Source organism: Peromyscus californicus, unplaced genomic scaffold (assembly GCF_007827085.1).
Source record: "Peromyscus californicus insignis strain IS unplaced genomic scaffold, ASM782708v3 Scaffold_4__1_contigs__length_199733344, whole genome shotgun sequence".
Classification (NCBI taxonomy): domain Eukaryota; kingdom Metazoa; phylum Chordata; class Mammalia; order Rodentia; family Cricetidae; genus Peromyscus; species Peromyscus californicus.
The window spans coordinates 83,558,468-83,573,889 of NW_026294562.1; the positions used below are offsets into that span (position 1 = coordinate 83,558,468).

At 41.3% G+C, this 15,422-nt stretch overlaps 1 protein-coding gene across 6 annotated transcripts in view; it reads left to right on the plus strand.

The window, feature by feature from the left end:
• The window catches only part of Dcun1d3 (defective in cullin neddylation 1 domain containing 3), a 44,568-nt gene that overhangs the window by 13,144 nt on the left and 16,002 nt on the right, over positions 1 to 15,422 (plus strand). Inside the window, exons 1-3 of one of the 6 annotated variants that reach the window (XM_052760892.1) lie at positions 2,280 to 2,393; positions 6,648 to 6,799; positions 8,158 to 8,356. The exons of 4 other annotated variants lie outside the window; for them this stretch is intronic. The gene's annotated coding sequence lies outside the window, so the exon portion shown is untranslated. Of the gene's footprint in view, positions 1 to 2,279; positions 2,394 to 6,647; positions 6,800 to 8,157; positions 8,357 to 15,422 lie in introns of those variants that run through there. One more of the 6 variants, XM_052760895.1, reaches the window with a different exon arrangement.

The window sequence follows — 15,422 nt, forward strand, 5'->3', positions numbered from 1 at the left end:
CAGGCTGGCCTTGAACTCACAAAGATCCGCTTGCCTCTGCCTCCCAAGTGCTGGGATTAAAGGCGTGCGCCACCACCGCCCGGCCCTAATTTACTGTTTTTTGTTTTTTTTTTTTTCCGAGACAGGGTTTTTCTGTGTAGCTTTGCTCCTTTTCCTGGAACTCACTTGGTAACCCAGGCTGGCCTCGAACTCACAGAGATCCGCCTGGCTCTGCCTCCCGAGTGCTGGGATTAAAGGCGTGTACCACCACCGCCCGGCAATTTACTGGTTTTTAAGTATAGCTTTGGCTATGCTTTTTTTTAGTTAAAATGTTTTTTTAAAATAGTTTTTGTGTGTGTTCAGGGCAGGGTACATGTGTGAAGGTCAGAAGACAGCTTGAGGAAACTGGTTGTCCCTTCCCACCCTTCGGAGTTACAGGGATTGAACTCTGATCACTGGGCTTGGAGGCAAGCACCTTCTCTGCTGAGTCCATCTCCACGGCCCTGGTCGTATGTATATGTACATGTACTGTTGATGATTCTGGGGAGTACATGGTGAATGCTTTCAGTTCTACTTTTTAATGTGTAGTATGAAAATGGAACTAACATGTCACACCTGTGACTATATGGTACTAAGAATGGTCAAAAATGCCCCCCCCCCCTTTAAGACACAGAGGTGCTATGCCACAACCCCAATAAAACCATCAAATAAAGCTCGAATTTCTGTGGAATAATAGAAGGCATATTTTGGCTGGCTTGGAACTCACTATATAGATAGACCAGCCTGGCTTCAAATTCACAGAGATCTACTTGCTCTGTCTCTCAATTGCACTACTGTGCCCAGTAGGTCTAATTTTTTTTTAAAGCTTTTAAGAAAAATACCAGGTGGTCATTGGTAAATGGGCATATAAAAGAATAAGGGTGGGATAGGAATGGCTGCCTTGTAACTTCAGAGACTGAGTAAGTGTAGTGCAGAGCCATACCTTACGTCATGGTGTCTTTGTGGAATTGGCAGGTCCAAGTTTGTGCAGATTTAAAAATTTGTCTGACTCAAGCAGACTGACAAATCTGACAGAAATACCCATAGATAGATTGTGTAGAATTTAAAATAAAGATATTGCCCAAATCCCATGGGTGCATTGTGTAGAATTTTAAATATCACAGATGTTAGTAAGTGGTACCTTTATTTTTTAAACAATGAAACAGTGAATATTGTTATTTTCTCCTCACTTTTAGCAGGTCCCCCACTCTCAGGATTGCTCAGTCCCTCTGATGTTTTGACTCCCTAAGGTGTAAGTTTAGGACCTGGGGAAGGAGAAAAAGCCTGACCATGGATCTGGCAGCCAGATTTAAGGTTTTGGAAGTCTAGACTCAGCCTCTTTTAAGAGGTGACCTGTACATTACTTGTTGGTGGTGACTGCATTAAAGGGACACCGTAACTTGTGCCCTAAAATCAAGTCAAACGCCGAAACAGTGTTAAAGCCCTACCTTACTTGTTCTCATAATTCCACACAGATCTTGAGAGGCAGGGAAGTAGTGATGGAAATCATAGCCTGTTGTGAGAGGTGCTGTCCCTTACCCCAGGAAAACCCCTATATAAAGCTCAAATTTCTGTGAAACAATAGAAGCTGAGAAAGCTGCATCCACATGTAGTCTGTGTTCCTTGTGTTTTGCTTGTTGCTTTAAAGCCTCAATTACCCATAGTCCCTTGACTTTTTCCTGATGATTTAACACTATTATCTTTTATTAGCTGCCTTTGGTGGTTGGTTGGTATTTTGCAAATGATCTTGTTCTTTTAAAAAAGTTTACATTTTATTAGTTTGGGGTGTGTGTGTGTGTGTGTGTGTGTGTGTGTGTGTGTGTGTGTGTGTGGTGTATTCATGTGCCAAAGTATGTTAAAGTCAGGACAATTTGTGGGAATCAGTTGTCTTTTCCTACCATGTGAGTTCTGTCAAACTCAGGCTTGACAGCAAGGGTATGGCCTAGTTTGCTTTCTGTTGCTGTAATTAAGCACTGACCATAACCAATTTGAGGAGGAAAGGGCTTATTTAATCTTACACTTTATGTCTGACATCTAGGGAAGCCAAGGCAGGAACCCCTGGAGAAACGACGTGTACTGGCTTGCTCAGTTACCTTTCTTGTACAGACCAGGCCAACTTGCCCAAGAGTGGCACCACCCCTAGTGAGCTGGGCCCTCCCACATGAACTAGTAATCAAGAAAATGCCACAGGTCAATTTGATAGAGGCAATTCCTCAATTGAGCTTTCTTCTTCCAGGTTTTTCAAGTTGACAAGCAAGATTAGTTATCACATGCACGTAACAGCTAAGTTGTCACACAAGAACCCTACCACTGAGCTGTGTCCCCAGCCCTCTGTGTGATTTCATAATGAGAAACTCAGGTGTTTCCCAACTGAGGTGAGATCTAGTGCTCTGTGTCCATTTTCATATAATTTTGATTTTGTCATTCATACTGTTCTGTCTCCTGAAAGGTTATGACTTGTATTAAGGCAGGCCAGAAAAGGGAAAAGGCTCCAGGCTATAGTTTTTTGGGGGATTAAAAAATCTCAATTTCGCCGGGCCGTGGTGGCGCACGCCTTTAATCCCAGCACTCGGGAGGCAGAGCCAGGCGGATCTCTGTGAGTTCGAGGCCAGCCTGGGCTACCAAGTGAGGCGCAAAGCTACACAGAGAAACCCTGTCTCGAAAAAAACCAAAAAAAAAAAAAAAAAAATCTCAATTTCAACTAAGATCTACTCTAAGCAAGTATCCTTTGAGCAAATTTTAATTTTCTTGGATTCCAAATCAGGCAATGTGCCCTTTTTCTTGGATGTAAAAATCCCAAGACCACCTTTTGAGGGTAGAGATTGCATGTCTGAAATAGGCTATATTCTCTAGGCAGTCATTATATAGAGGTGACAGCTGGTGAGCCTGGATAAATCTGAGAGAGGATGCAGGGGAGTTGTAGTGGTTGCCTTTGCTCTACAGCAAGACTTTTCGAGGCTAGAGACACTTGTTCATTTTCTTCTGTTCTTGGGGAAGTTGTCATTGGATCAATATGTCTTGATTTCCAGCACCATTTACTATGGTCTTCTCACTTCATCCAGAATCTTTTCATTCTGAAAGAAAGCTTGGGGCTTACTGAGATGGCTAAGTGGGTAAAGGCACTTGCCTGCTTGTGGTAGAAGGAGAGAAGCAACTCCAGAAGTTGTCCTCTGACCACCGCAAAGTCAATAAATGAGTTAAAAATAAGTCTTTTCAAGATTTTGGAAACTTGAACTTTTGTGGCAGTTTCAAATCAGACAAAAACATTAATTGGAGACTTAACTGTCACTTTGAACTATTCCTTAGCCAAGAAATAGGAGTTGCTTAATTTATCAGAGAATTTGTTTTTGAAGTATCCAGCGCTCCGTCACTGCCTGACCCAGCAGAAAATGCTAATAAAGTTATGCAACAGGTGAAAACCTTTCCAGTTGCCTTTTCCCCATTTGTAAGGAAATGTCTCGTTTAGTGCCCCCCACCAGTAAGTAACTCATCCTAAGCCCCTCCTCTTCTTATTTGCATATTTACTATTTGCATACAATACTTGGCTCCATACAAATTTAAAAGGACCCTGCATTTAGTACTTGTCAAAATCTGAGTAAATAGAAGAGATTTTGATGCCACAGCAGTTTAACAAAATAAGACTCTAACAGTGCTTAAGGTTTCCAAACAGATGCAAGATAATTTCTCCTTAAGAAGAAACAGATTTTGTAGTTTTCCAGTTAGAAATATATGAGCAAGGGACTGACTTTCCCAGATGGAATGTGTATCATTCATAGGGGACTTCTGAAACTCCAAACCAATCTTGTAAGCTAGAAAATCTTGGCCTCAAAAATGTTTTTCTCTCCCCATTGTGTTCAAGGGAATTATATATAGCTCACTGTTCTAGTTGACAGGCTCTGTAGTGGTTGAATCCTTGGGGTTTCAGGAAGAGAAAGGTGCTTGTATGTTGCCAGGTATTTTTCCTAATAGATTCAGTAGTTCTTGTTCTCCAAGGATCTTATAGCATGGTAGAAACACCAGACACAGTAACAATTAGACGGTTTGTAAAAATCAATGTTCCAAAGACTCAATAATATCAAAGCAAGTGCCAGCGGGTCAGTAGCAAGGAATCCTGTGAGAAGAAAATCTGAGCTAGGGCTGAAGAAACAAGACCAGAGGATCAGGAAGGGGGAGGCATTCCTAGCAATGCTAACAGTGAAGTAAAGCTGTAGAGACAGGTAAGGCCATGGCATCTTGGGGAATACTTTAGTACATTAATATGCCCGAGCAACTGAAATGAAAAGAGGAGAGGAGGATGACAGAAGCTGAGTTTAGGTCCAGAAGAGTCTTGTGTGCCTTCTTGAGTTTAGATGTGAGTCTGTAGTGAACAGGATCTATAATCTGGGGAGGGGAGTACTAGGGATTATACCCAGTGGCTTGCACATGCAAGGTGAGGACTATACACCATTGAACCATGTCCCCAGCCCTGGTAAATGATTTTAAGCAGGTACATTGAATGTCTACACTGTGTTTGTGTGTGATCACTCCTGTGCAGTGTGAGATTGGAAGTAGGTAAAGCCCATGTGAGAGCACTGCACTCAAGAAGCCTGAACTTACTGTAGCTTTACTGAGGAAGTTTGACATAATCTGACAAAATTTACTGCTTGTGTATCCTATAGTAATCTGCAGGTGAAGCCCTACAGAGACCAGGGGTGCAGATTCTACTGGCTTGTACTGCACTATCTCTGTTGTCTTGGTTATTACCTTGGTTCACCCCAGCAGATGATTAGATGGCAGCCGTGACACTTACCAATCCATTGCTTAGACCTGAAGACTCCCATCTGTCTGAACCTCCTTGCATCATTTCTGCTTACAAGCTACTGGCCAGAAAGTAGACGTCTTTCTCTACCTATGTGAAAGGAAGCTGGGGACCAGGGGAACAAATGGAATATTTGGTTACTGTCCCTGTTCTTGTCACACAATAGGGGCTTATATGAAGTAGTTTCTGCTCCTATTCTCCTCCTCCTCCTCTTCTTCCTTCTTCTTCTTCTTCTAAGGCAGTCTCTGTAACCTGGAACTTGAAGTCCTGCCTTAGTCTTCCAAGTGCTCGGATTGTAAGACTGTGCCACCATACTTGGCAAATTGCTTTATTTCTAAGTTTATTTCCTCACCTATGAGATAGAGACAGCAGACACACCCCATTTATGGGTATCTGGGAAGATGAAATGGTATGGCAACTGGAAATTACTTAACATGTCTAACACATAGGGAAGCTTCAAGCCTGGCCTTGAGATTTTTCCAAACTGTGTGTCATTTCTCCTTGGAGGGTCATAACAGACACTTGAAAACAAACTAGAAAAGGAAATAATCAGAGCACACCACAGAAGCAAGAGTCAGTCAGTATTGTGTCATGAAAGCATCTTTGTGCTACACATGTATTTACATGTGTGTATTAGGTCAGAATATAGAGTATATATGTATGTGTATAAATACTTGCCTGTGTGGTGCTCCTTGTACCTAAGGAGGCCAGAAGAGGGTTGTAAAATCCTCTGGAACTGGAGTTATAGATAGCTGTGAGCTACCATGTGGGTGCTGGGAATCAAACTTGGGTCCTCTGGAAGAGCAGCCAGTGTTCTTAATCCCTGAGCTATCTCTTCAGCCCCCAGAATCCATTTCTTGCTGCAGTTTGCAGTTAAAGTTTGAAAACTGCTATCCCCCTTTCAAGCTCTCCTTAGAGGTTTAGGGACTTAGGTACCCCAAATAAAATACAATTCTTGTTTGGAAGGTTTTTGTTTTGTTTTTAAGACAGGGTTTCACACTGTGTAGCTCAGGCTACCCTGTAACTTACTATGCTGGTCCTGAACACACAGAGATCTACCTGCTTCTGCTAGGGTTAAAGGCAGGTGCCACCATACCCAGCTTGTTACTTTTACTTTTGAGAAGCAGTAAAACACAGGTCCTTTGGCCAGTTACTTAGAATTTGTATCTCAGTCTTCAGTCTGTGAAGTGGTGAGAATAAAACCCAAGGTACTAGTGTTAGTGTTATAACATTGTTTACTGTGTGTAAAATGTTTGACACACAGTGCTTGGTGCATAGAGAACTTTAGGGAAGTATTTGTGGACAGTTTGGGAGAGTACCTAGAGTCACAAGCGTGAAGACAGATTGTGCAGTGCACCAGATACATAGTAGGTACTTATTTTTCATTTTTTCTGTAGTTGCTGTCCTTTTTAATTTTGAGTTAGCATGTGAAGTAATGGGTTTCATTATGGCATTTTCATCCATGTATGTCATTTTACACTTGTTCTTATTTGTCTTCTTTTTTTTTTTTTTTTTTTTTTTTTTGGTTTTTTCGAGACAGGGTTTCTCTGTGTAGCTTTGCGCCTTTCCTGGATTTCGCGCTGTAGACCAGGCTGGCCTCGAACTCACAGAGATCCGCCTGCCTCTGCCTCCCGAGTGCTGGGATTAAAGGCGTGCGCCACCACCGCCCGGCTTATTTGTCTTCTTAACTGCCCTCCCTCCCTCACCCCCTTCTCTTGATCCTCTGTCTCCTCCCAAGTAGTCCTCTTTTGTGTTCTTATGTCACATGTGTGAACATACTTCCTATGAAGTATTCTCTTGTTTTCTCTCCCCTACACCTTCCCCTCTCCAGCTCCCTCAGAGTCTCTGTTGGATTCTTTAGGAACCTATCCTTGGGTGTCGGATGGCTCTGTTCATGTACTACACACACTTCTTCCTTCTTGGGGCTTGCAGTCTAAGACACTGTCACCAAGATAGCAGCGTCCTTTCTCTTCTATGTACTGGGTATGATCTTTTTTTTTTTAAACAATTTATTTATTTTTATTTTATGTGTATTGGTGTTTTACCTGCATGTATGTCTGTGTGAGGGTGTCAGATCTTGGAGTTACAGACAGTTGTTAGCTGCCATGTGGGGTGCTGGGAATTGAACCTGGGTCCTCTGGTAGAGCAGTTGGTGCTCTTAACCACTGAGCCATCACTCTAGCCCCTCTTTTTTTGTTTTTGTTTTTTGTTTTCGTTTTTGTTTTTTAAAGACAAGATCTCTCTGCATAGTCCTGGAACTTGCCATGTAGACCAGGCTGGCCTCGAACTCACAGTGATCTGCCTGCCTCTGCCTCCTAAGTGCTGGGCTGATTATGTTTGACTGTCATCATGGGCCATGAATTCCATGGAAGTAAATCATATAAAATGCACCCATCTCTGCACGTGTAATAGACATAAATAATGCGTCTGTTATAGTAAGATGTCATATTACATCCTTAAAAATTCAGTCAGAAAAACTAACTTGTGGTGGGAGGGGAGTAATGATATATATATTTTTTTAACTTGTAAGATTGATTTTTCTTGCTGAATAGTTAATGTCAGCAAGCTGTTACACACTGAGACCAATCACTGTGCCTTCACTCAGCTGTAGTGGATAATGAGCCTTCCATTTGATAAGCCCATTGGCAATACTGAGTCAACCCGGCCAGATGAATGGGAGTTAATCCTGGCTGCCTCACAGAATGGATTTGTTATGTAATTTATGGTGCCCACAAAACTTTGGGAGGCCTTTATTATCATGATGGTGTCTTTCTGGGTCTTCTGTTGTTCTCCACCAGTTCTGCCAGAGTGATTCTCATACCTGAAGAGCTACCAGCTTGCTGTAAAAGCAGGCATTTGGCTTTTGCTTCGACATAAGGTGTGTTGATGAAGAATGGGTATTAAACCCAGAAATCAAAAGGTTGGTGAAGTTTAGAAAATTAGTTTAGAAGATACCCCCTACCCCCGTTACACTGACAAATTTCTGAAAAATGAGTCGTTTCAAACATTTCTTCTTTGACCAACCTCAAAAAAGGTTTATTAACTTTTTTGTCTTGTAAGTTGCTGCCGAGATTCATTTGTGTCAGCTCTGGCACTGTGGACAACCACAGGAGGAGTGTCAGTTTGGTTTTCCATCACCCCACATGGTAGACTTCTTAATTCTGTCACTGGTGGATATGCACTGTTAAACAAGTCTTACTGTTTGCTGACTCACTGAGGAGCGCTGTGGTGGTGTGACCTCCTCCTCAGCTACCAGCACTTAAACTTGTAATACTTGGAATTTTCAATGTATTGTGTTAAAACAAACTTCTAATTCTGGCTATTTTTCTTTTCAACTTTAGGCCTAAAATTGGAAGCTCTATTTTTATACAACATCTCCTAGAAAAGTCACCAGTGTTGCTATTCTCTTGCTACCCCAAATATCCTAAGTGGGCCTGGGGGTGGGGAGAACAGGAGTCGGCTGTTTCACATGGCCAAGCAGAATGTGTGGGCCTGCCTGCCAGCCAGTGGAGGTGGAATCTGCTCTTTGCTTCTTGGCAAGTATGTCTGGCTTTGGAAGCTTTGTTTAGGACTTTAGTTTTTGGTCTTTTCTTGCTGCCATATGTAGCATAGCTCATTGTCTCTAGGGGATCCAAAGAGGTAGAGCTATATTGCCCCCATCTCTTACTGTCTTTGACAAGGTACATGTTATAGTAAGATAAGTCAAATGCCACTCTCTCATCAGGGGAAATTTTTTTTTTTTTTGAGACAAGGTCTTTCTCTGTAGCCCTGTTTGTCTTGGAACTCACAGTGACCTGCCTGCCTCTTTCTGTACACCACCACGCCCAGCATCAAGGAGTTTTGTGAGTAACATAGTGGCAGCAAGTATCTCAAGAACTGTAAAAGTGGCACTAGTCCTTCCATGTTTTCAGTATTTGAATCCCTATTGAAGTAAGTATTTACAGTATTCAAAACCAGGCTCTCAGTCTCGAACTTCTTTAAATAACATTTTCACACACATATGAGCTGGGGAGGGTAGCCAGCCCCTGAAGGTTTCCACCAAATCTTCCTAGAGTGTTGTGTGACTGTGGCTTCAGTTAACCTTTGGCCTTGTACCTTTGGTAAAAGAAGAGGCAGGAATGATTTCTGTGAATGATGTGACACCCTCCCCTAATCCAGGGGAATGAGGTATGTATGGATCAGAAGAGAAAGATGGAACTCTGTGTTTTCAAGTCTCAAATTCTCTATTTTACTATAAGAGGTGAAAATTAGCTTATGAAGTGGAGAGATGGAACCATATTACTACTGGTTAAGAAGCTATTTGTATCACATTATTTGAGAAACTGATGAGGTGGAGAAAAATTGGAACAATAAGACAACCACTCCCTCCTTTTTTTCTGAAGGTGATAGAGTACTGGGGGCAAAGGGGTCTCAAAGAAATCTGACCTTAAGAACCAACTCTTGAGAAGTGAAATTGAATTTTCTATCCGTAGGATTCAGTTCCCTTTGTTATTAACATCATTTCATCAGAATTGGTATAAATATGATTAGTTGGGCATAACTGTTCCAGGGCAAGAGCTAAACATACCTGATTCATCATGAGTTAGTGCAGTAAAGTGACAGACTAGTGCTTTGTGCATTGTGAACACTCACTATTTGTCTTGGTTACTGTTTTATTGCTGTGAATAGATACCATGATCTATGATCAAGGCAACTTATGAAAGCATTTAATTGAAGGCTTGCTTACAGTTTCAGAGGCTTAATCCCTGATCATGGACAGGGAGCACAGCGGCAGGCAAGCATGTTGCTGGAGCAGTAGCTGAGAGCTCACATCTGATCTGTAAATTATAGGCAGAGATAGAGACTAGGCCTGGTGTGGGTTTTTGAAGCCTCAAAGCCCACCCCTAGTGACACACCTCCTTCAACAAGGCCACACCTCCTAATCCTTCTTAAATAACTCACTAACTGGAGACCAAGCATTCAAATATATAAGTCTATGAGGGACATCCGTATTCAAACCGCCACACTATTAGTGGTTCATCAGCAGGTACATAGCACACACTTGCTGTGTGCCTAGGAACTGAGGTACACAGGATAAAATTTGTACTGTTGGGAGGATCAGATAAATCAACAGTGAGACTCTCAGAGAATGAAACCTGACTGGTGTTGCAGTCCTGTAATCACAGCATTTGGGAAACTGAGGCAGTGGATCATGAACTCAAGGTCAGCCTGGACTCTAATTATATCTATAAAGCAAACCAAAAAACAAAGCAGCTGGGCGTGGTGGCACACACCTACAATTCCAGCACTTGTGAGGCAGAGGAAGACAGAGATCTCTTGAGTTTCAGGCTAGCTAAGGCTACATCATTATACCTTGTCTCAAAAAGCAAAACAAAACAAAAACAAACAACAAAGCAAAACAAATGAAAATCCAAACTATCAAAATGAAGAAAACCAAGACGAAACAAACAAAAGTGTTGTCCCAGATTAGCATACAATGACATATAGATTGGTTGAGTCCATCTCAGTATTTGAATTGAGACACATCTGGTATGAAACACTCTTTTGATTTTTCCCAAATTTAAGGTGAGAACATGAGGTGCATGGTGTCTGTGGAGATGTGTAAGCCCAGTTATTTTTCATACAAAGCATGTCCTGTTCTTTGTAGAAGGCACAAGTAGGACTTCAGGAGTGACAGGATTGGATGTGGTTCTTGAAGTTCATGCAAACTGATGACAGTTCAGAAAGCTGCATGCAACTCAATGAACCCTCTGTTAGTAGATGCAAAATGTGTGTGCACTCACATATACAATTTATTCTGGGTCCGTAGCTGCCCTTAGTTGTCCAACATAGTGATGACCAGAAGAGAGAGCCTTTGGTTCTATTGCTTTTTGGAGTTTTCTCATGTTGGATTTTCCTAAAATAGGCCCTGTCAGGGCAGCTAAAATAGACAGCATTGCATTGACGCTTAGGTAGTGGTGATTTAGGCAGGAAATAGACAAGAACTGAGTAGCCTCTTTTGTTTTTGTTTTTGTTGTTTGAGACAGAGTCTCACTATGTATTCTTGGCTAGCCCTGAACTCACAGAGATCCACCAGCCTCTGTCTCCTGAGTGCTGGGATTAAAAGCATGTACCACCATGTCCAGCAAGAGATGCCTTACTTTGTAAAGCCTGCAGTACCATGTTGCTTGTTGCTTTCTATCATATGTTAGACTCTCTTGATATAAGTATGTTTATCTCTGCATGTTAATGTATCCATGTGCCATATAAGCATTTGTGAAAATAAATGTTATAAAAATAAAGCAAAATAGTTTTAACCCATGTGTGTATATATGTATGTATATATATGTATATATAGACACACAGCTTTATATAACCCTCATATGGATATGTGTGTGTGTGTGTGTGTGTGTGTGTGTGTGTGTGTGTGTGTGTGTGTGTAAAATAAGGACAGACAAACCACAAGCATTTCTAGTCTCTGTCTTAGAAACCCGAATTCTTCCTAAATTGGCTCTTAGCAAAGGGGAATTGTTTGGGTGATAGTAATTGAAACCAAGAATTCTGGTCTTGTCTGGTTTTTCAGTTTCATAGGATGTGGTTTAGATCAAATACCTTTGAGCTAGAAGAAGATTGATTATGTCATTATTGTACAGAGGCTTCCAGGAGAGTTTGCTTTACATCCCATCACCTGATGCTTGGATGTTAGGAGGGGTTCTTCCTTGGGAACATGAAGGAGAGAGAAAATGTTTCTACAGTAGAAGGCAGGAGTAAATACTCTGTAACTGTGTATTTGGAGGAGGACTAAGATAGTTCTTTTAGCTTGTTAGTCATGCCATCTTATATAAATAGTATCCTAATGGCTCACCTAGTTGTAATGGAATTTGTCAGCTTTCATGGGCCAGGGATCATTGCTCCTGTTGTTCAGCTGAGAGTACCCATGACGTATTGGGTTGAAATTGTGGCCCTGTGAGCTGGTCCAGGAACATTAATCAGGAAGTCTAAGCATTAGATCTTCCTTTCTGAGCTGCTAAGTAGGAGATCTGAGAAGCATTAAGTGTCTTTGTAAGAACTCTTTCAGTTGTGATACAAGCTGATATCTGGGGAATGTAAAAGGGAATTTACTGACTGGCATATTCATGAAAGTTAGACTTTGATCTCCATTCTTGAAGCCACTGGATTCCAGGTGTGGATGATGTCGTTAAAACTCAGTTTGTAATTGTTCAGTATTGCTTTCCACCTAAGAGCCTCATTCTTGAGTTCTGTATGCGTTGGATTTGAAACTCACCCAGTAAAGAGAGCCTGTTTAATCTTCACATCTACCCTCTTCAATAGACATTTTACTTTCCCTGGTAGCTGTGGTATGGTGACCATTTTCAGTGTTTGGCTTGGGTGCCTGTGTACCCCTGGTAACAGTCATTGAAACCAGGAATGTATACGGCAGTGGTGGGCCTAAGTCACATGTGAATCCCACATATGCACAGTCTTATCCCAGGAGTTAGGGAGAGAGGCAGGGAACTACTTAGTAGTGAAGCTTGAACAATTATCTAATAAAGATGCTAGGTGGTGGGGAAGCATACATGGTTCTGTTAGGTTCTGTAATGTCCTTTGATTGTATGACAGGTCTGTGGGCTAAATGCAGCCCATTTGCTGCTTCCAAAGCTCCATAGCCCCATGTCCATAAGAGTCACTGTGACTCTGGTTAGTCTAAGAGCCAAATTCTCAGCCCAGTGCTAAGAGGACGAGGATGCATTTGACTTTCAGATGGTACCATCTTAACTTTTGGGAGGGTGGAAAGGGTAAGGTTTGTCTAATACTTAAAAAAAAATACATTGAGGAAATTGAGATGAAATTGAAAGACGATCATTTGATGAACCTCTTGTTTCTTGTCCAATCATTTAACAACTCTCTTAAGTCCTTGTGCTCACAGTAAAGCTGACGCTTCTTTACTTGCTGCCTGGATATTTTTCTATAAATATAACATCTTCTATGCTTTCAGCAAAGTTTTTTTTTTTTTTAATTTTTTTTTAAGGGAAACTGGATTAGTTGGCAAATACAGTATGTTGAAAGTATCCATTGCTAGAATAGATTTTATATAAAATGTTTTTGCATATTCTTTGATCCATTAATTTCCCTTCTTGGGATTTATTCTCAGGAAATAATTATTAATGTTTTGGTTTTTAACTTCATTTTCTATTTATTACCCTAGTATGCCTATAGTAGTGAATTATGGAGAGCAAGTTAACATCTGAGAGTAAGAAATTAAAACAACAAATCATGGTGCCCGTTCATTGAGATACTAAGCTGCATAGTGTTTCAACACAGGGAGTCTCAGTCTCTTTGCTCCCTCTGGAATACAATACAAGAATTTGGACAGATTGAATAGTAGAATATAACTAACCTTATGAGTTATGTGCAGTCTGGAGCATTTGTGGCAATAACAATATTTAAAATAATTATTGAGGGGTTAAGGTGGTAGCTTAGTCATTAAAGTGCTTGCTTTTCAAGCTTGGGGACCTGAGTTCAATAACCCCAGAACCCATGTAAAGTCCATTGACTTTCACCAACACACACGTGCGCATACACACGCACAGACTTGTCTGCATTTTCTGGACTTTATAGAAAATGTATATAGTACTTCTGATTTGGTAGTAGTCATAGACGTTTCTGACCCGGTTACTCATGTGGTTGAAAGGAAGAATTCTCATGCTGTGCAGGTCTTTTTTGTCCCTCCGTCTTCCTGTCTGCTGTGCATTAGCAGTCAGCCTCCATCAGGGGCTTCTAGGAAGAAGTTGGTATGTGTGGTCTTATAATGGATTTAGATTTTCTTTATAAAGAATGAGCAAGCATTAGGAAATTGATCAGTTACCGTGTGATAAACTTGAGGCTTACTTAGAAACCACATGACTCCAGAAACCTCAGCTGTATATTTGTGATCATTCAAGTATTCCTTTAAGGCATTTGCAGGCAGTCATTTATCATTTTTTGTATCAGGTTCTTTCCTCATCTTTTGACTCATTTCACAATTTCCTTTCTTTCCTTTTACTAAATGCAAAAATCTAATCTCATCTTCAGTTAACTACTTTTCAGCTGAACTCCTTAGAAGGTGACCAGAAAGTGAACAGTTCATGTGGTAATTGGATGTTTGAGGACTAATTAGCTATAGTATGCCAACCTCCTGGGTGGCAAATATCTGTATGCTATCTGGAAGCAGGGAATGACTGTCTAATCAGCAGTTCACCTTCAGGGAGGTCTACTGAAGTGCCATCCCCAGGAAGGAAGGAAACTGCATACATAGAGCCAGAGTATAGCAGTTGGGCTATTCTCATTATAGTACCAGAGAGGACAAACCCAAGACAGCCTTCTGCCTTTAAACAAGCAACACCATTGCGAAAGCAGGGGAGTTGGCAAGGGACACCGATGACAAAGGAGTGACTGTTACAGTTGTCCCCCACAGGCTCATGTATTTGAATATTTGGTGCCCAGCAGGTGGCACTGACTAGGGAGGTTGTGGAACCTTTGGGACTGTGGCCTCTCCAGCAGAAGGTGGTCCCTGGGGGCAAGGCTTGAAGGTGATATGCATTCTGGATTCCATTCTAACCTCTACTTCCTCATCTGCCAACATGTGAGGAGCTGCTGCCTCACACTCCCACTGCAGTGGTGGACCATATCTTCTGGTACAGCCAAAATAAATCTTTCATCCCATTAAGTTCCTTCTTTAGGTATTTGGTAATACCAACTAGAAAGGTAACTAATACAATGGCCAACCTAGAAATCCACTGCCTCCCTGTGCATATATGGGGGTAGTTAGACCTGCTTTAGAATAGTTGTGTAGCGGGGAGAAACAAAAGACCCAGTTGTGGGCCAGTGACATGAGAAGGCCCAGTTTTGGTTATTTTGGGTAAACATGCCACTCAGTTCTAAAGCTTGGAGACCAAAATGCTTCATTATTTCATTTTGGAAAGTTTATGTGGTATGTGTCTGTGTTGGCTTGCTTGTATTTGGCAAGTAGCCCTAAGACTAGCTAGCAACACTGGTTTTAGTCCTCAGGCCTTAAATAGATATATAGTCTCAGTAGTATCTAGTCATTGGCTGCTAAGGGATGGATTCTGAGTGAGTTTGTCATTGTGTGGATGCCATTGAGTGTCCTTACGGTAGGCCATATTTCATGTGGTATCTTGATGCAGTCAGGGGAGATGGTTCATGTGACATGTATGATCTTGCTGCCAGTCACACAACATGCCGTTCTATAGTAATCTTTTAACAACAAAAAGGTAGCATTGTAAATATGTAGCCCAGTAACATAACCTTTTTATTAAATGGTATATACTATACTTAATTGTATGTACTGTACTTTTATACAGCTGGCAGTGTAGGGTACTTAATCTGTGCCAATATAATCATGAATAAGTGAACACTGTTTCTCCACAGCATTGGGGTGGATCTTAGGGGACCACCATTGTGACATTGTCCATCACTGATGAAAACATCATTAGACAGTATGATTATATTTCAAGTGTGACACCTAAAGACCAGTGACAAACTAATAAAAATAAATGACTTTGTGCCAAGCTGGATGGTGTTAGTCATGTGACCCAGGTTATTTACTAGACATATAACTAGTGTGTAT